This window comes from Ursus americanus, chromosome 5 (assembly GCF_024610735.1).
Source record: "Ursus americanus isolate L20-20 chromosome 5, mUrsAme1.1.p, whole genome shotgun sequence".
Classification (NCBI taxonomy): domain Eukaryota; kingdom Metazoa; phylum Chordata; class Mammalia; order Carnivora; family Ursidae; genus Ursus; species Ursus americanus.
In genome coordinates this window covers 87,319,760-87,339,663 of record NC_142131.1, presented here as the reverse complement: position 1 = coordinate 87,339,663, position 19,904 = coordinate 87,319,760, and the positions used below count along the sequence as shown (strand labels likewise).

Below are 19,904 nucleotides of genomic sequence, written 5' to 3'. Positions count from 1 at the left end.
ATTTTTTTTTATTGCCCATAAAAGTGAGATTGTACAGTGCTAATCTTTTTCTGCCTGACTTATTTCACTTAGTATAATGCCCTCAAGGTCCACGTTGTTGCAAATGGCAGCATTTCCCTTTTTTATAATGCCCAAACATCTATCTATCATCTATCTATCTATCTCTATAAGAGAGAGAGAAAGAGAGAGATACCACTTTATCCACTCGTCTGTTGATGGACACGTAGGTTGTTTCCACGCCCTGGCTGCCGTGAATAATGCTGCACTGAACATGGTGATACAGACATCTTCAGCATGAATTTCATTTCCTTTTGATATATACTCAGCAGTGGAATTTCTAGCTCATATGGTAGCTCTATTTTTAATTTTTTGAGGAACTTCCCTCCTGTTTTCCCTAGTGGGTGTACTAACTTACAATTCCACCAACACTGCACAAGGTTCACCAGTTTCTTAACACTGGAAAGTCTCTCTCCACTCCCCCTGCCTTTTTTTTTTTTTTTAGACTTTTGATATGCTACCAGATCCAGGGCTTTGTGGGTGCTTAGCAATTTTGTGTCTATATTCCTCATATGGGATTAAAACTGGAAGAAAAGAGCACCCTCCTCGAGTCCCGGAGCAGAGAGCTCAGGCAGGAGAATGGAGCAACGCAGAGCTGATGGAGCTGAGTCAGGGAGGGGCAGAGGGGCACAAGCAGCACCCGGACTTGCAGCGCCCCCTCTTCATTCTGTGGGTCCCCAGACGGAGGCTCTCCTCCCTGCAGCAACTTTTGTGGGCTCCCGACTAATGGAGTGAACACAAAACATCCTCCACTCCCTGGTTGGCCCCAGCTGCACGACCTGGACCACTAAGCACCGCTGAATTCAAAAGGAAGACAGCAGGAGTGTTTCTGCCCGTGGAGTGCATCACCACGGAGTTTCCGTGAGAAAGACGGTTCAGTGCCCAGAGAGCAGCTCCCACGTGCAGAGCCAAGCAGTGGGAATGTGCTCGCGCTGACCATTTGTGTTCACCGCCCACAGCAACGCTGGAGCCCGTCTTCCTAATTCTCCTTCAGTTTCTGTGAAGAGAAAGCCAGCCATCTTTTTGAGGTGACTCATGCAACTTCTCTTTTCAGTCCAGTCATCCTTAACAGATTCTCCAGATTTTTCTATAAAGCTCTAACAAAAATGTTGATTTTTTTTAATAGGTAAGAGGTGATGTAATGCATGATAGCGTCAGAGGATGTCAAGGCAGCAGACAGAGATTCAGGAGACACTCCAGATGTCTACCTGCAGTTCTTAAAATGTAGTTGGGGAACCCTGCGGAGCCCTGGCAGCCTGTCAGGGGATCGGCGAGGTTCACACTGTTTTCATCATAGTATTGAGACATCTCTTTCTCCCTCTCACAAGGCTGCAATGGAATTTCAGCAGGCTTCACGATGAGATTGCAACGGACAGAATGCAGAAGCAGTTGTGAGAATTCACTGTGTTCCACTCAGTCAGTCGTTCAGGAGATGTGCCAAACATAAGACAATCTTACTCCTCTTAGGAGACTTCTGTTTGTTTTGGGAAACAGTTATTTTTATGAAAACTGTGTTACTTAGGTTCATGTGTTTATCATTATTTAAAAACAAAACCAAATTAATAATTACTTAACATTTTTCTCCCTTTTAATTTATGACACCATAAGTATTGATAGATGTGAAGGCCCCCTGGGGTTCCCATTTTGGGGAGTCTAAAGGGTCCTTGAGACCAGATATGTGCAGAACTGGTGGTCTAGACTTTTAAACACTGAGCAAGCCAACCTCTCCAACCTTGCCGATCTCAGTTAAAGGGAGAGCATTAGATGGGATGTTTCCAATGTCTCTTCATTTCTGAACAGTTGGAGGCTTGCAGGAGCCTTTCTTGTGTCAGTGTGTCGATGATGTGGGAAGAGGAGGTGAGGGGAGGCGAGGGTGCAAGGATGGGTGGGCCCCACCCGGTTGGGGACTCTGCAGTGCGTGGCTCAGGGGTTCAGAGCCGGGAATTTGATTTGAACAGGACTCCAGATCTGGGAGCATAGAGGAGCCCAGGAAAGGGCACGAGGGGATGGTCACAGCCTGGAGAGGGTGTGGAGACGTCAGGAGCTCTGCAGGTGCTCAGGAGGGCACACACAGAGACTTTGGTCCAAGTTCCCAGCAAAGGAGGCTCTGGGCGCAGGCAGGCTCAGGGAAGGGAGCTGGGTCCAGCAGGGTCACTGGACTGGCTGCCTGGAGGAGTAGTCACATCCCTTCCCTTCTGGAAACAGGGGCGCTCTCGGGGAAGGTAGCTGGGTGGGAGACTTGGATTCAGATTTCAGGACTGGCTGCTTTTGCAACCACAGGGCGGTTTTCTCACAAAACTTCCAATAATCACTGTATGCTAGACTCACTCCCCCTTCTGTCCTCGCCCACCCCTGCAAACAGCGACGTGCACGTTCATCCAGACAAACAGTATTTTCCACCGTCACGCCGTCCTTTCTCCGTGCTGACTGCTCCAAGGCCTCGTGCGCTCTTTCCTCCATGAGGAACCTTCTCCTTTTCCAGGCCTGTGCATGCTCCCCGTCCTTGTTTTTCTTCATCTCCATCTCGGGGTGAGGGTGGGAGGACTGCCACTGACAGACGTGAGCAGTAGAGGGCAGCAGAGAGCAGCAGGCGAAGCTAGGGGGCACCCCCCCCACCCCCCTAATTAAACTGGAGCAGCTGTCGGGGCTGCAGGTGGGTCACCAGCTGGGTTTGCTTAGAGTCCTGGGAGGGAGAGACAGAGGGATTCAGAGACAGATGGAAGCCAGGCCAGGCCTGCTGAGATTCCCCCAGCTAGGATGCGTCTGCGCTCAGAGTCTGGAAAGGAGAAGTGCCCGGAATGTGGGCAGGAGAAGTATTGCGACAGCAGAGTCAGGCCACTTCCACTTTTTTTTCTTTCCCCTCTTTTTGTGATTTGGGAATCACAGTGCATTTAAAAAAGGAGAAGAAGGAGAAGAAATGACAAAGCAGAGTTACAAAAACGGGTGTGTTTTCACTGTAATGTTACCTGGAATAAACGCATTCACACTTAGTCAAGGTCCAGCGCCATGCTATTTTCTTCCTAGGCACACAAAAAGACAGTGATGGGGCTCTCCGCCCAGCACAGAATTTAAAGTCCTGTTTCTGAGCACAGTAATCTCACTCTGGGACTCTAGCTGAACTGGGGCGTTTTGTACAAGTAGGAACTTGAGCAACAGTTGTTGTAAAGAAAAGAGAATCATTCTGACACTTGTTAGAGTGGAAAGTCTTCATAGGACTATTGTTAGCAGAGGTCTTGCAGGAACACAGAGATCCCGCTCCACCTGAAATACAGTAGACACAGCTGGGGATTCACAGCCCCCATAACGGGGAGGGTGTCAGTGGCTGAGAGGTCTCCTGAAACCCACCTAACAGGATTCTTGCTAAAGGCCCAGGGGGGCTGAGCCTTCCAGGCTGGGGGCGAGAAACCTGACGGATGTCCAGGGGCTGCGGAGGCCTTGGCAGGATTCTCCCTGAAGCTGGTGAGGCCGGTGGAAGGCAGGATAAAGGCCAGTTTCGGGGTCTCCTCAAGAACGGGCTCAAAGGAACCTGAGTGAATTCTGGTCAAGGTGAGATTTCTGTCACTGTTCAACATTACCCGAAAGGCTGGTCTTTTTTTTTTTTTTTTTAATCTCTTACCATACTTAGAAATACTTTCAATAATACTGTGCTTTGCACAAAGACTTGCAGAAATATGAAAAAAAATTATGAGAATGCTGTGCTGCCAGGAGTAATGATGTAGAAAAGACGTTAGGGTGTGAAGCCGATGGCTGAGAAAGAATTCTTGAGGCATCTTTGGTGAAAAAGGTGATTTTATTAAAGCACTGGACTGGACCGTAGGCAGAAAGAGCTGCGCGGGGGTCATGAGGAGTGGCCCATTATGTACTTTCAAGCTGGGAGAGGGTTAGGGATAGCGTCAGTCTGTAAGGAATTTTGGAAGCAAGGTTTCCAGGACCTTGAGGGGGCTAATTGTTGTTGGGAAAGGGTCATTTATTACCTTCTAATAAACCCTCAGTCACGAGACCTTTCAATGTGTATCAGTGGGCCATATGCCGGGAGATGATTGCCAACATGTATCTTGGGGGTTAGAGATAAAGGCAGTTTCCAAAGGAATCTTTATATGTTAAACTAGACTTACAGGATCCTGGGGGGTCGGGCTAAGATTGCCTTTTGCCCTCAGCAAAATATTAACACGGAGGCAGGTCAGTCCCTAGAGAAATGTCACTCTGCCTGTTTCAAGGACTTGTCAGTGGGCTGTAGGCTGTTAGGAAATTTAATAATTATTCTCCTGCCTTTGTTTCCCACATCAGTTTGGGCCTGTGCTTACAATTGTGTGTGTGTGTGGAGAATTATATATGTTTATATCTCCATACTTACGTGTAACACTGTGTAAGTTTAAGGAGTACCAGTGGTTGATTGGATACATTTATATGTTGCAGAATGGTGACCGCCATAGCCTTAGCTAACGCCTCCATCAGAGCACATAATTACCATCTTTTCTGGTGAGAATATTTAAGATCTGCTTTCAAATATGTAATACAGTACTGTTGACCATAATCCTTGGGTGCTGTTGGTGGAAATGTAAATTATTTCAATGGCTTTGGAAAATAGAATGAAGGTTCCTCAAAAACTTAAAAATAGTATGGCCATGTGCTCGCTTCAGCAGCACATATCCTAAAATTGGAACAACGCAGAGAAGATTAGCATGGATCCCATGCAAGGATGACACGCAAATCTGTGAAGCCATCCATATTTTTAGAGAAATTTTCATTCCAATGAATTCATGTATTACTGGACATTTACATAATTCAGGGTTGGAATAAATTGAAGTCTGTTGGTCCATGTGGCTTAGTGTCCCAGCTCCACATTAAACATCATGGTCATCTTTTAAGCATGAAAGAAAAGAATTACCATATCATCCTGCTATCCCACTTCTGGGTATATATCCAAAGGAAATGAAAACAGGATATCAAAGAGATATCTTAACTTCCATGCGGCATTCCTCACTTCAGCCAAGACCGGAAACAGCCCAAGTGTCCACCAACGGAGGGAGAGTGAGCTCTGGTCTAGTCTGAGGCTTCTGATGTCCTGCATCATGGAGGTGAGAATGCTTGCTTGCATCCTGCACTGGGAACAGACAGGCACCTTTCTTTCCCTCCCCATCTCTTCCATGATTATTTGCTGTGCATCCTCCTGCAGCCCTGAGGCCTCCCCTTCCCTCTCATAAAGGCTGACCATAGGCCACATGATGTTGGGGCCTTCAAGCTACTCCCTCCATCCACCCTGATTCTTTTTCTAAATACAAAACTCTGTGCTTCTTTTTACCAGCACCTGTCCTCAGTGGTGGTGTGGATGGACCTGTTTATGTTATGTGCATTTGAGCCTTTGCATTTTTCACCTGGGACAAAAGGATCTGCTATCTGAAAAGACAATCCTAGATGTATGTGAGCTGACAAGCTTGGGGAAGGAGTTTAAGGCAGGAGTCCCTCGCTAGTACCCCTGCTGTTGGAAGCAGGCCAGTTGCCCCAAAGCCAGTTCACCTAACACCAGTTTGCCCAATGCTCAATCACATTTGTCCTAAAATTGTACAACTCAGACTTTACTTTCATGTATTTTAATAGTTTCAGCACCTTTTGTGATTTTTGTCTATTAGATGGCATTTCCTATTTGTCTGCGATTTATCATTAAAAAAAAAAGACCTATTCAATACCTAACCTGCTTTATTCTCAGGTTACCAATAAGAAACTCACTTTTCAATAGTTAATGTGTGGCTTACTATATTTTCCTATTTGACCCTTCTTCTTGGGGTTTTGCTCTGTTTGAAGGGCATTTATCAGTGTTCCCGGCTTACCTATTAGCATGGATTGTGGGTGCCCAGAGCTTGAACATAGGGGAAGGGGGAAAGAAAAGAAAAAGAGAGAGGAAGGAAACCATAAGAGAGACTCTTGACTATAGAGAACAAACTGAGGGTTGATGGAGGGAGGTGGGTGGGAGGACGGGTTAGATGGGCGTTGGGGATCAAAGAGGGCACTTGTGATGAGCACCAGGTGTGGCAACTGAATTCTACTCCTGAAACTACTATTATACTATATGTTAACAACAACAACAAAACCCAAAAACAAACAAAAAAACAAAACAAACCAAAACCCAACAGATGTGCATCCATGAATTTTCAAGCTTCCACCATCCATTTTGGGGGTAACATTATTATAAAGCTTCTCATTCATATAACTGAATTTCTTTCAAAAATTTTGTTTGCCTTACACATACATTTTTTTGCAGACATTTACTGGCAAAAGATGGGTTTCTTTGGTAGTAAAAGAGAATTGCAGTCTGGGCCAAACCAGCTTCAGCAAAACTGTAGACAAGTCCAGGGAGCAAAGGAGAGGCAGGCTTTTTTAGGGAGTGAAGGGGTGCATTGGGGGGGCTGTTTGAACTAAAAGTGCACTGGAGGAAACCGTGAGTTTGATGTTTCTCATTGGCTGGGCTGCTGCCTGGTGGCGGGGGCGGTGGTTGGGGAACACACTCTCCGTCCCTCAGGGTGGTATCCATCCTTCCTCCTGTGTTATCCAGACATTTAAAATGTGTAATTTTTAAAGCCAATTCATTGTTTTCTGTGTGTCTTCTACTACTGCTAAACTTATCCATTTTCCTCCAGAGGTAGAATGACTAATTTTTTCTTTTAGTGTTTTTCTTAAATTTTTTATTATGTTAGTCGCCATACAGTACATCATTAGTTTTTGATGTAATGTTTCATGATTCCTTGTTTGCATATAACACCCAGTGCTCCATGCAATACCCATCACCAGCCTATCTGAGTCCCCCACCCCCTCCCCTGCTGTTTCCCAGAGTCCATAGTCTCTTATGGTTCATCCCCACTTCTGTTTACCCCCCTTCATCCTTCCCTTCCTTCTCCTACCGATCTCTTTTAGTGTTTCTAATGTTTACTGTATGTAAATATTAGAAAGTTCTGCTTTTATGTGTGCATGCCCATGGTTAAATAATTAAGATGCTACAAAAGGAATACAGTGGGAAGCATTCAGATTTCTCATTTCCAAATTTCCCCTGGTTTTCTGTCCAGAGGCAAACACTGTTGACCAGTTCTTATAGCTCTTTCCAGAAATGTGTGTGATTGAATATGCCTTTCCCGAGAACAGTAATGGAAATCGACAGTCTCAAACATCCACTGGCGGTGATTTCCCCATATTCTCACCAGCACCATGTTTTACCAAATATTGTAGTCTTTTCTGAAATATAAAGAGATAATTTCTTTTTTCAATTTCTAATTCTTTGAGCATATTTAAAAATACTTTTATAAGGCATTTGTCTATTTGTCTTTCCTGTGAACTGCATGTTTAAAAACTCTTTGTTTTATTTCCTATGGGAATGTTAATTCTTATTGGGTTGATCTGAAAGAACATTTTATATATTTAAAAAGTGATTCTTGGGGCATCTGCTGGCTTAGTTGATAGAGTGATCTACTCTTGATTTCAGGGTTATAAATTCAGGCCCCACACTGGGTGTAGAGCCTTCTTAGAAAAAAAAAAAAGGAAAAAGTGACTGTTGCTGATAGTATTTTCTACTTTTGTCTTTTTTATTGACATGAAAACATGGTTACCAGTATTGTATGAATTTTGGGTTTGTGTTGTAATTTAAAAGTATTTACCAATCCAAGATTATGAAAATAATCCTCTTTTGTACATTCCCAGTATTTCTATTTGTTTGTTTATTTATTTATTTTAAAGATTTTATTTATTTGGCAGAGAGAGAAAGGGAGTGAGAGAGGGAACACAAGCAGGGGGAGTGGGAGAGGGAGAAGCAGCCTTCCCTGCTGAGCAGGGAGCCCAACGTGGGGCTCGATCCCAGGACCGTGGGATCATGACCTGACCCAAAGGCAGATGCTTCACTGACTAAGCCACCCAGGTGCCCCTATTTCTGTATATTTAAATTTTCACTCTGTATAACAATGTTATGGGGCAGAAGAAGCTACTACCTAGTGTGCGGAGGACATGTGTATGTGAGAAGATGGCTTCAGGAGTGTCTTGAGATAAAAGCCAAGTTGCTTATGGACTTTTATGATTCACTGGATCCAGAAAGAAGACTTCACCATCACTGTTGATCGTAAGTGGTTTGACTGCTGGCGTGCTTCTGGCCACGGCGGGAAGGAAACTCTGTAAGAACGTGGGCTTATGGAAGCATCACTGGCGGCTTGTGGGTTGGTATAAAAGGCTGCACGGGTCCTGTCTGCCGGCAGTGGGATGCAAGACATGGTTTATTACTGGCAGCCCCACCTCACATCAAATTGTTTCCTGAATTTCATGAGGAGAGTAAATAAAGCTTTGTTGACTGAACATGGGATGAAATAGAATTTCTGACTAAAGCTGACATGCACTTGGTCTTGGGCAGACATCCAGGGTTTGACAGCTGAAGAACAGTGGCTGCTGGGAAGGGAGAAACTGTTGGCATGTCCTGTGAGCGCATGTCAGCTGCAGAAGGTTATTAGGCTTGTATACTTTGTTATTGTTTGTAATTCAGATAGCTACATTCATGAAGGTCAATTTGCAGTGTATTTCCACTCCTAATTTCAATTTTTTGCAACTTGACTCATCTAAACTCTTACCACGAAAGTACTTAGTATCTTGCAGCTATGTAATAATTTGCTTTTTCCATAATTTCGCCAGTGGAATGAAAAATTATATTTAAGTATCAAGAAGGTTACAAGAAAAAGGGCAAGAAATATTCATGGGGAAGAAGTTCTGGTTAGTGCATGTTTTTATTGTATTGCATTATTAGCTAATTTTACTTTATATTTGCAGTCTTTTTAAGACTGGTATCCAAGATCTACAAAGAACTTCTGAAATTCAATACACAAGAAACAAATAAACAAATAAAAAAATGGACAGAAGATATGAACAGACACTTTTCCAATGAAGACATACAAATGGCTAACAGACACATGAAAAAATGTTCAAAATCATTAGCCATCAGGGAAATTCAAATCAAAACCACACTGGGATACCACCTTACGCCAGTTAGAATGGCAAAAATAGAGAAGGCAAGAAACAACAATTGTTGGAGAGGATGTGGAGAAAGGGGATCCCTCCTACATTGTTGGTGGGAATGCAAGTTGGTACAGCCACTGTGGAAAACAGTGTGGAGGTCCCTTAAAAAGTTAAAAATTGAGCTACACTATGATCCAGCCATTGCACTACTGGGTATTTACCCCAAAGATACAGACGTAGTGAAGAGAAGGGCCGTATGCACCCCAATGTTCATAGCAGCATTGTCCACCATAGCTAAATCGTGGAATGAGCCGAGATGCCCTTCAACAATGACTGGATTAAGAAGATGTGGTCCATATATACAATGGAATATTACTCAGCTATGAGAAAGAACGAATTCTTAACATTTGCTGCAACATGGATGGGACTGGAAGAGATAATGCTAAGCGAAATAAGTCAAGCAGAGAAAGACAATTATCATATGATTTCTCTCATCTCTGGAACATAAGAACTAGGAAGATCAGTAGGAGAAGAAAGGGAAGAAGAAAGGGGGGTACTCAGAAGGGGGAATGAAGCGTGAGAGACTATGGACTATGAGAAACAAACTGAGGGCTTCAGAGGGGAGGGGGTGGGGGAATGGGATAGACCGGTGATGGATATTAAGGAGGGCACATATTGCATGGTGCACTGGGTGTTACATGCAAGTAATGAATCATGGAACTTTACATCAAAAACTAGGGATGTACTGTATGGTGACTAATATAATAAAAATATTAAAAAAAATAAAATGTAACTACAAAAAAATTTCTTTTTAAAAAGTTTGTTTGTTTGTTTGTTTATTTATTTATTTATTTACATCATCTCCACGCAGTGTGGGGTTTGAACTCAGGACCCTGAAATGAAGAATCACATGCTTTTCCGACTGAGCCAGCCAGAAGCCCCAATAATTAACATTTCTAATATTTACTGAAATAGCTTAATTTGCACACCCTGCATTGCATGTGAAAGAATAATATATAAAACATGAGGATTAAATTTAAGTTAGAATTGTGACCCTGATTCATTATAGTAGAACTTTACATTGCCGGCTTTTAAAAACAATTTCTTTTTTAAATTTAAATTCAATTAACATAAAATGTATTATTTGTTTCAGGGGTACAGGTCTGTGATTCATCAGTCTTATATAACACCTAGTGCTCATAATGTCATGTGCTGTCCTTAATGCCTGTCACCCAGTTACCCTGTCCCCTCACCCCCTCCCCTCCAGCAACCCTGTTTGTTTCCTATGATTAAGAGTGTCTTATAGTTTGTCTCTTTCTGGTTTCATCTTGTTTCATTTTTCCTCTCTCCTATGATCCTCTGTTTTGTTTCTTAAATTCCACATATGAATGAGATCATATGATAATTATATTTCTTTGATTGACTTATTCACTTAGCATAAAACCTTCTAGTTCCTTCCACGTCATTGCAAATGTTAAGATTTCATTTTTGATGGCTGCATAATATTCCACATATATATATGTTCCATATATATATATTCCATATATATTCTATACACACACACACACACACACACACACACCACCTCTTCTTTGTCCATTCATCTGTTGATGGACATCTGGGCTCTTTCCATAGTTTGGCTATTGTGTGGACACATTGCCCAGCTTTTGGAAGACTTAAGCTCTGAGTACTTCCCAATGCCTGTGGCATCACTGTTATTTTTTATATTTAAACAATCAGTGTGAATCTGTGTATCCACAGATATTTGAGAGGATGGGAGCCTTCAAACGTCTGACTAGATTTTCTACCCTGTGCCTTTTGCCAGTTACTCTTGGGTTTAGTAAAACATTTAATTCAAAAGTCATTTTTTTATGTCATGGTGGGTGATTTCCACTGTGTTTGGATTCTTCTCCCTTAGATTACTGCCGTGTGCTGCACTCAGGGAAGATGTGTGGCCAGCAAGCGTCTGTCCTGCTGCAGAGCTTAACTCTTTCACCCGAACTCTTGTCAGCCAGCCTTGATGGCTGTGACAAAGGAATTTTGCATTTGTCTCATGTCAAGAAATTCACCTTCCTTGATTGGATTATTTGTTCCTTGGGTTTTGAGTTTGATAAGCTCTTTATAGATTTGGGCAGAAGACATGAACAGACATTTCTGCAAAGAAGACATCCAAATGGACAACAGACACATGAAAAAGAGCTCAACATCCCTTGGTGTCAGGGAAATACAGATCAAAATCACAATGAGATACCACCTCACACCAGCCAGAATGGCTAAAATTAACAAGTCAGGAAACAAACTGAGATGTTGGGGAGGATGTGGAGAAAGGGGAACCCTCCTACACTGTTGATGGTAATGCAAGCTGGTGCAGCCACCCTGAAAAACAGTATGGAAGTTCCTCAAAAAGTTGGAAACAGAGCTACCATATGACCCAGCGATTGCTTTTACCCCAATGATACAAATGTAGTGATCTGAAGGGGCACCTGTACCCCAATGTTTATAGCAGCAATGTCCACAATAGCCAAACTATGGAAAGAGCCCAGTTGTCCATCAACAGATGAGTGGATAAAGAAGATGTGATATATCAAAAGCTAATGATGTACTGTATGGTGACTAACATATCATAATAAAAAAAGGTGTGATACACACACACACACACAGAATGGAATATTACTCAGCCATTAAAAAAAATGAAATCTCACCATTTGCAACAACGTGGATGGAACTAGAGGGTGTTATGCTAAGCGAAATAAGTCAATCAGAGAAAGACAATTATCATATCATCTCACTGATATGTGGAATTTGAGAAACAAGGCAGAGGATCATAGGGGAAGAGAGGAAAAAATGAAACAAGAAGAAACCAGAGAGGGAGACAAACCGTGAGAGACTCTTAATGTCAGGAAACAAACTGAGGGTTGCTGGAGTGCAGGGTGGGGGGATGGGGTGGCTGGGTGATGGACATTGCAGAGGGTGTGTGTTGTGGTGAGCGCTGTGTGTTGTGTAGACTGTTGGATCACAGACCTCTGTACCTCTGAAACAAATAATACATTATATGTTAATAATAACACTAATAATAAAAAAAGAAATTCACCTTCCTGAAGCAGGCAAAATACAGACTTAATCCATCAGGCCTGAATGAATTTGCTTAGTTCCTATTAGTTTTAATGGGCTGCATGATTAATCTGTATCACCTCAAAACAAGAGCTGTTTCAGGAACCAAATCACACAACTCAGTTTTCAGTCCTGGAATAGTAAACATAGTCTGTGGAGGAGGACCTTTTTTGATCTGCTCTATTTTATGTTTTAACTTAAACTTGGTTGCCTACGAGTCCTTTAAGATAACATTTTTGTTGTAAAATAGTATCAATGCCCCCAATGAAATGCACCAACTGAATCATGAGGAGCAAAATGAAAATTTCTGCAGACCCAGGGAGTGGGCCATGTCAGACAGCACCTTGTGGGGCTGGGTAGTACGAGCTGGTTCGTGGATGTCAGTGGGTCTACACACACACATGTTTATGTACACACATCCCACAGGATACCATTGGCCTACCATGACTGGGAGTGTGGGTAAAACATTTGAAAAGTGTTCTCATGCCAAATTCTAATTTTCTCTTACCTGTAAAGTGAAATTTAAACCAATCCCATGTCTTTATACTTTTTTAAAAAGCTTTCTTGTGAAGTCATCTCTATACCCAACATAGGGCTTGAACCTACACCCTGAGATCAAGAGTCACATGCTCTACCCACTGAGCCAGCCGGGCACCCCTATTAATGCTTTTTTTTTTTAACAGTCCTAAAGGTAGAAGCTTTTCTAATTAGATCAACATGAGTGTAAGGTGTGTAACTTACGACTATTATGTGTATGCTCTAAATTGAAATTTTAAGAAGAAATACCACTGGAATTGTGTTGATTACAGCTGATTTTAAGAAGTCACAGTGAGCTGCATAAGATTACTTGGAACATCATGTTTCTTTTTTTTTTTTTAATGATTTTTTATTATATTATGTTAGTCACCATACAGTACATCCCCGGTTTCCGGGAACATCATGTTTCTTATGACTATACTTATATTCTCACAAAAGTTCTATAACATTTAGTTAAAAAATTTTGTATCGAGGTATTTGGAAAATTAGAAGCTTCTTTTTAACTTGTGTTGATATGACTTGAATTATTATTTTCTGAAATTAAGAGCCCTGAATCTACCTGTAAATCTTTTCACATACTGTCCTTTAAGCCTTTGTTTTATTATTGTTGATTTACAGCTTACTTATTACTTAGGTTTTCTTTATAAGAATGCCATCAATGTCCATGCTTTTATGCTTTCCAAAAAAAAGAAAAAAAAAGGCTGTGTTTGGATGAATGTATAAGAAAAAATAAAATATTTACTGTCAAAAAAAAAATAAAAGAAAGGAAGTAAAAATTACCCATAGTGTGCACAGAATGAGATGGATTAAGAACTCATGACCCTGAGATCAAGATTTGAGCTGAGATCAAGAGTCAGTCACTTAACTGACTGAGCCACCCTGGTGCCCCATGAAATAACTTACCCTTAAATTTAGAGTATCTTCAATAAAGTGGATAGTTTCATACCCAGCTCCACAAGAGAAGCTCCTCATCCCCAGTTTATAAGACTCACCCATGCCCTCAGAGCCTTACTCTATTATTTTAGTGCCTCACTGTTAAAGATAACAGATAATCAAGGATCTAGAGACATTTAAGGAAAACTTGCAAGAGAGGGGAAAAAAAGTGAGAAACCAAATGCAGAGGCAAAATCACACTGAGAGAATAAAGTTAACAATATGCCTATAGAGATAGATAAGAACTAGATGTCATGAAGTAACAGTAATCTGATAACTAGAACTTTTAGAAGTTGAAATGCTCAGAGTCAATAAGAAAATGTATGGGTTGGAAGCTAAAGGACATAGAATCCATTAGAGGATAGACATAAATGATAAACGGGTGAAAGAGTCTGGGTGAATCAACCCAGAAAGGCTTACAAAGTCAATACTTAGATTTTTAGAAAAAATAAAACAGGAAATGGGGGAGGGGGGCATAGTCAAAGAAATCAAGTAAGAGGTTTTTCCAAATACTGATGGCATTCTTTTTCAAATTAAAAGGGCTCCTTGAGTATCAATGCATAAAAGGCTCACATTGTTTTAAAATTTTAGGCCCAGGGAAGAAATGATCTCATCAGCATCCAGAGAAGAGGAGGAAATGAGCAAAGAGAAAGAAATCACATATAAAGTGACAAGAATTCAGATGTCATTGTGTTTCTCAAAAGCAACATTTGATGCTTGAAGGATTATTATCTAAATTTTTCAACCCAGATGAACTACTAATCTAGTGTGAGTACGAAGCATAAACACTGTCCAGCATGAAAGGCTCAGGATATTGACCTGATGATTCTTTTCTCAAGAAGCTAGTGGAAGAGAAGGAAGCAAATCAAGAAAGAGAAAGGTATGGGATCCTGATAATGAGGGCACTGAGTCAGGTCACTCAAGGAACTGCTCTAGACCTAGGGAGAAATCTGTCCAAGCTATGTCAGGAAGACTGAGGACCTGGAAGACACTGTCCAAGCTATGTCAGGAAAACTGAGGACCTGGAACACACTGTCCAAGCTATGTCAGGAAGACTGAGGACCTGGAACACACTGTCCAAGCTATGTCAGGAAGACTGAGGACCTGGAACACACTGTCCAAGCTATGTCAGGAAGACTGAGGACCTGGAACACACTGTCCAAGCTATGTCAGGAAGACTGAGGACCTGGAACACACTGTCCAAGCTATGTCAGGAGGACTGAGGACCTGGAACACACTGTCCAAGCTATGTCAGGAAGACTGAGGACCTGGAAGACACTGTCCAAGCTATGTCAGGAAGACTGAGGACCTGGAACACACTGTCCAAGCTATATCAGGAAGACTGAGGACCTGGAAAACACTGTCCAAGCTATGTCAGAAGACTGAGGACCTGGAAGACACTGTCCAAGCTGTGTCAGGAAGACTGAGGACCTGGAAGACACTGTCCAAGCTATGTCAGGAAGACTGAGGACCTGGAACACACTGTCCAAGCTGTCAGGAAGACTGAGGACCTGGAACACACTGTCCAAGCTATGTCAGGAAGACTGAGGACCTGGAAGACACTTTTTAGGAAAAAAAAGAGAGAGAGAGACTCATAGGATTGATGATTTGATAGCACATGCAATGGAATGTCCAGATACACTAACAAAACAAAACAAAACAAAACAAAACAAAACAAAACACAAAACAAAACAAAACAAAACAAAAATTATGAAATAAATGAAGGCTATTGTTAATCATGAAAGAAAAGAAAAGAAGTAGAAGCAGATAATCTTGGAGCAGTCCCTGGCTTTGCGGGAAGAGCATGAGTGAGGCCATCAATCTGTAGACATTGGATGGCCTCACTCACACTCTGATGGACTATAATTGGGGGACAGGATGGGGGCCAAGGCAAGGAGAGGTGTGAAAGATCTAAATCTGCATTGTCAAAGAAGGAAGTGGACAGTGTCTAAAACTGAAAAATTCAAGAAATAGCCTGTAAGCAAACTTAAAAGTAAAGAGAGGAAGGGAGAAGAGTGCCCACATCGGTCAGAGGAGGTGTTCCTGAGAGTGGGGTGGGATGGGATCTTCACCCAGCTGCACAGGACGAGAAGCCCACATCGCAGAGACTTAAACAAGACTTTGTTGTGGTTGTTGTTTGCTTTCTCTTTAGAGGAAGGTGACCCGGTCATGATGAGGCTGAGGCCTCAGAGTGTTTTAACTATTTATGTGCAGTCTTCCTTAGCCTGTGGTTTTTGGTTTCACAGATTCAAGACAGTGCTGGTGGCCTTGGAGTCTGCAGCTGCATTCCTGGCAGGTGCAAGAGGAAGGCACGCTCCGGCTCTCTTCCTTTTGCTTAAAATAGGAACTTTGGAAAATTAATAGTTGTACTGATACACTGTTACTCGCATACTATACAATTCAGCTATTTAATGTATGCAGTTCAAAAGTTTCTCGTGTATTCATGCCATTGTGCAAACATTGCCACCATTAATTTTGGAACATTATCATCACCACAGATGTTCTAGTGGGGAACGTTCTGTCCCCACAAGAAATCACTCCCCATTTCCTCCCAAATCCTCAGTGCTAGGCAACCGTGAACAAACTTTCTGTCTCTGTCCACCTGCCTATGGACAGTTTATATAAATGGAATCATATGTGGCCTTCTGTGAGCAGCTTCTTTCTCGTCCTCTGTGTTTCAGAATCATGCATGTGATCACACTGTTTCTTACTGAATAATGTCTCATGGGGTGGACACGCCACGTTGTGTTCAACCACTCGGCTGTTGCTTCCGCCTTTTGGCTATTACGGATCCTGCTGCTGAGTTCCAGCATGGACACTGTGCCCCGAGTGAGCGGGGGAAAGGTGATCGGGGCTCCCAGATGCAGCTTGCCAGCCACTTGGACTTGAGGGGAATGAGAAATCCTGAGCTGCTGTCCTTTCCTTGTCTGGTACGACCCTGCATCCCACCACGGAGGCATGAGGGGAGGGGAGGCCGTGCCTTCCTGGAGCTCTCATCCTCCCAGGGAGAGGCAGGGCAGGTGGAGGGGAACGAAGGAGCCGCTTCCCGGCTGGGGTCACAGCTTCTCCTGTTGCTAGGAAGGTTTAGGAGATTTTCTTGGGTAAACACATCGTCTTTAGCTGTCTACCTTTAGGACAATTTCCAGAAACTTTTTTTTTTAATTTTTAAAAAGTCTGTTTATTTTATGTATGTAGGTAGGTAATCTCTACACCCACTGGGGGCTCGAACCCATGACCCCAAGATCAGGAGTCATACACTGGTCTGACTGAGCCAGCCAGGTGCCCCTCCAGAAACTTTCAAATGGTTGCTGTTTTTACACATCTCACCAGTTGTGGTTGTTTTGCTTGGGAATGGGTCCACAGGCCCCTTATGCTACATTCTGAAAGTGAAATACCCTCATAACACTCATGATAGTTTATTAAACCATTTACTTTTTAATCATAATCTTGAAACTCCTTGCATCGAAAAGCAAGGTCTCAGTGTAAAGCAAGACATCATCAGCCATCATGGAAATTCAAATCAAAACCGCAATGAGATTCCACCTTACACCTGTTACAATGGCAAAAATTAATTTCTAAATATGAAAGCAAGTTCAGGTCCACATCACTTTACAGTATTTTCTCCTTTTGTTAGAGATTGGCTTAAATTTGTCCTCTAGTGGGGTTGGTTGCTTGTTTTCCTCCTTTTCCAAAAAGCAGGCATGGCAATGGTATTTTTGAGGTTCTTATCTGTTTAAAAATGGTTTTTTGACTGTTTGCTTCAATGAATTGGCTGCATCCACAATTCTTAAGCCAAACTCTGCTTTAAAATTTCAATGAAATGATGCTGAGATTTTGATTAAGTCTGGGGCAGCTTGATTGTAGTGCTTTACAGATGCCTTTATCTGCTGACTTTTGCCCATAGGATTATTTCTCAGTCTTTGAAAGATATGCCCAAATGTTGCATATCCTGAATCATTTTTCCTTGAGACACATTGCGCCTTTTCAGCTGGTAGATTCAAGCATGCCTTTATTTTAGGAAAGTTTTCGTTAAGTCTCTGATTTCATTTTTCTCTTTTCCTATTGCATTTGCTCTCGTCTTCAGGGGCAAGATTTATGTATATGTTGGATCTCCTTTTCCTCCACATCCTCGCCAACACCTGTCTCTTGTGTTGTTGATTTTATCCATTCTGACAGGTGTGAGGAGGTATCTCGTGGTTTTGATCTGTATTTCCCCGATGATGAGTGATGTTGCGCATCTTTTCATGTGTCTGTTGGCTGTCTGGATGTCTTTGGGAGAAATGTTTATTCAGGACCTCTGCCCCCTTTTAATCAGCTTATTTTTATTTTATTTACCTTTGTCGTTGAGTTGTACAACTTCTTTATATATTTAGATATTAGCTCCTTATCTGATATGTCATTTGCAAATATCTTCCCTATTCAGTAAGTTGTCTTTTTAATTTTTGTACAAAAGCTTTTTATTTTTATTTATCTTATTTTTTTAATAATAATTTTTATTATGTTATGTTAGTCACCATACAGTACATCCTTAGTTTTTGATGTAGTGTTCCATGATTCATTGTTTGTGTACAAAAGCTTTTTAATGGCTGTGTTCCTTTCTGGAGGCTCTGGGCGGGAGTTGTTTCCCTGTCTTTTCCAGCTTCCAGCGTCCTCCTCACATGGAACCACCCTGAACTCTTCCCTCCCTCCCTTTCCCTTTCAAGGACGCCGTGATGATGCTAAACCCACCCGAACGATCCAGGGTCCTCTCCCTAACTCAGGGTCAACAACGAGCAAGCTTCATGCCCTCTGCTGCTGTAAGTGCCCTGGGCCATACACTGGAGCATGCTCACGGCTTCGGGCATTGGCGTGTGAACACGGGGTGGGAGCATGACTATGCCTAGCGCCTCATCTCCACGCCATGGCATTGGAGCGTTCCTCCTTATCTTCTGTTGGCCAGATGCCTTTCCTCTCTTGTTACCCCCTACATTATGTTTACACAGTTTTCATGATGGTTTCCTTCAAAAAAAAATCACTTTTCTCTGAAACAACGGAATTTTCCTGGAGTAGCTGGCACACATCCCCAAGGATTCTGTGGCTATGGTTCAGGGGTCTGTGAACTTGCGTGGGAGGAAGTTGAATCTCCATCTTCTCTCGGGAACGTGGACAGCACAGCCCGCTGGTATCCGTAGGTCGTCTGCGTTTGGCACCGTAGAAACTGCCGTCTCGCTCTGCTCGGTGTGAGTAACAGGAAGTCTCCATGACTCACATCACACTTGCATGACACAGGTTTGGGTGATTTCACTGGACTTCTCAGTGACCAGGGTCAGCGTGGTTTGGGTTCTTATACTTTCTCTCCATGCTGGAGACAGGTGCCTGCTGTTGAAAATGCGCGTCCCTGCTTCATCCCCAAATCCTGCCAATCCTGGTGCACAGGCTTCAAGCACGTTTGGGGCTTTGCCTGTTCACCTAGACCCTCCGATCCCGAGGAGGGTGGGGCTGGAGTGGCTGCTTCCTGCCCGTGCGTGTTCCCCACCCTGGAAAGCCCTGGATTCCCTTTATTTCCTTGCAGAAGGGCTGCCTCCCTGCGTCCCTCTGACGCCAGCCCCAGGCTCCCGTGCCCGGGAGCCTCCCCTGCTTGGTGACTTCATCAGGTGGAGGTCCTTTCTCAGTCTCTGTTTCTTCTTGTCTTGGGTTGACTTCAGAGATGACACAGGGTTGGGGGCTTCTCCTCGGCCTTCTTTAACAGGAAGTCTTTTCAGCTTTTTGCACTATTATCTTTTTAAAGTTGCTGAACTTCCTTAGAACGAAGAGGCAGCACAGAGCTGTGTGACGTGGGCGTATCTTCCCGCACACAATCACCTCTCTTAGGGGTGACCCGAGAGGCAAATATGTGTGTAGTGTCTATTTCTCAATCTTTTCTCTAGGCTTATATTCAAATTTTACGTATTCAGTCCATCATCAACTTATATCGGAGTATCTGGTAAAGTGAAATATAATTGCTTCCTTTTAGCTTTAGGAGCATAAAAACTAGCATTTATACTACAGCTCTTGTTTACTGTCTTCTGGGCTAAATGTTCACATTATTGTGGGAGTCTTTTTCAAGGAAAGCCTGGATGCTTTGGGACCCTGTGTCTCCTGTCCCTTCCCTTGTCCCTGGTACAGGGAGGACGTCCAGCTCCTGGGCTGCTCTCTGTCTTTGCTGGACCTCTCAGAGGTCTCCCTGCCTGCACCCGCCTACCAGTCTCCCTTCCAGCTGCATCTGGCACCATGTCCTCATTGGTCTTGGGCGCTCTGGGATTTCTGGT

At 42.9% G+C, this 19,904-nt stretch overlaps 1 non-coding gene across 1 annotated transcript; it reads left to right on the top strand.

The window, feature by feature from the left end:
* The first annotated feature begins 4,684 nt into the window (after nt 1-4,684).
* On the top strand, nt 4,685-4,791 carry LOC123796526 (U6 spliceosomal RNA). Its single transcript, XR_006780763.1, has one exon. It is a non-coding gene; the product is annotated as a U6 spliceosomal RNA (small nuclear RNA).
* The last annotated feature ends 15,113 nt before the right edge of the window (nt 4,792-19,904 follow it).